A 1635-nucleotide genomic window follows, 5' to 3' on the forward strand; every position below is an offset into this window, starting at 1 on the left:
TTCCCAAATGGAGTACTTCTGGGGAAAGGAGGGGGACTTCCAGTGGCAAAGGTCAGGGGTTAGGGAGTGGGACTTCCAATCCAAAGATGGCAACCAGGGGATGGGGCACCTGTCAAGGGGTGTGACTAACCTTGTGGCTCTCAACAGCTTGCCAAAATTCAGTAAGCGGACATCCAGCTGAAATAATTGCCTGCCCCTGCCCTAGAGGCTAGTATGATGGGTTAATGGCAGGAATCAACTTTTCAATACTGAATGAGGAAGACTGGGTGGGGCAGGCTATAAAAAGTAGTATCTTTTCAGCATCATGAATGGATATGAGTACAGCCAGACTGCATTAAGCAAAGCTACAGAAAAGGATGTGTAGTAATTGATAGGTTAGAGGTTGAGAGCCAGGACAGGAGTTTTAACTCCTTTATTGGAGAGGAAAAGCTGCACTTTAAATGTGTTACTCAGAAAGAGTCTGCAGGAAGGGGGTCAACTTTGACTTGGACTCAAGTTTTGGGCCTGAGTAAAAGGTAGGGTGGGGAGGTTGTCTCCAGCAATAGTGAAAGCAGGTAGCAGGGAAGACGTTTGGAGATTAAGAGCTGTGTTTTAGTCCAGTTAAGCTCAAGATGATAGCTACATATCCACAGGGAGATGTGAGACAGGTCTCAATTTTAGTTGGACATAGTCAAATTTGAGTCAAGAGATTGATCTGAGAGTTATCAGTAGGGATTCAGGTTCTCTCTGATACCCACCCCCCCCATTATAGGATTAAAAAAGTAACCCTACATCCACATTTTTCTGTGATTAAAATGAAACATGCGATTAAAATGAAATGGGGATATATATCTATATACAGTGGTGTTTCATTTTAAATCACAGAAATTGTGGATTTGGGGTTACCTTTTTTAATCCAACAACTGGGGATTTATTTTCTCAATAAGAGAAAACTAGGATCCCTGGTTATCAACATAGAGAGGGTAATTAAATTTGTATTTGTCAATGAGATTACCCACAAAAACAGTGTAGAGGCAAGGACAGAGACCAGTGGGAGCTCCCTGTACTTACAATAAGCAAAAACTGAAGTAACTTGTAAAACACGGATGATTTTTAAGCTAGCAGCAACTGTATGGCCTAGCTGTTAACACTCTACATTGCCCTGGAGGCGATTCTGGCTCAAACAAAATTAACTGTGACAGAGTTGGTTGTGTGTTGCAGATCTCATGCATTTAGCCTGCAGTGAGGAAGTGGGGTGAAGCATGTGTCAAACTTGGATACTCCTCAGAAGCTGGTCAATCAAATCCTAGTCTCACAGGAGGCTGCCAGCTCACCCAGCTATATGAGCAGCAATATAGAGCAGTTTCCATCAATTGAAAAGGAATATAGATTAGAACAGACCCAAGTATTCCAGCTGCTGAAGTCAGCTGTAGTGGATATGACACAAGACAACTAAAGTGAGAGTTGTAATGTTGGAGGCCCCCGTGTAAGCAAAGGACACACTGGTTAATTCAAGGACTCTAATAATCTTTGAGCAATTAGAGTTGAAGAACATATTCCCTATTTTATTTAAGATGTAATATTTCATTATCCTGGTGATGCTTGTTTCGCCAGGTCTTTAACACATACTGCATTGTACAATCTTGAATCTAAATC

The sequence above is a fragment of the Crocodylus porosus genome, unplaced genomic scaffold, assembly GCF_001723895.1.
Source record: "Crocodylus porosus isolate Cpor-Errol unplaced genomic scaffold, CroPor_comp1, whole genome shotgun sequence".
Lineage (NCBI taxonomy): Eukaryota > Metazoa > Chordata > Crocodylia > Crocodylidae > Crocodylus > Crocodylus porosus.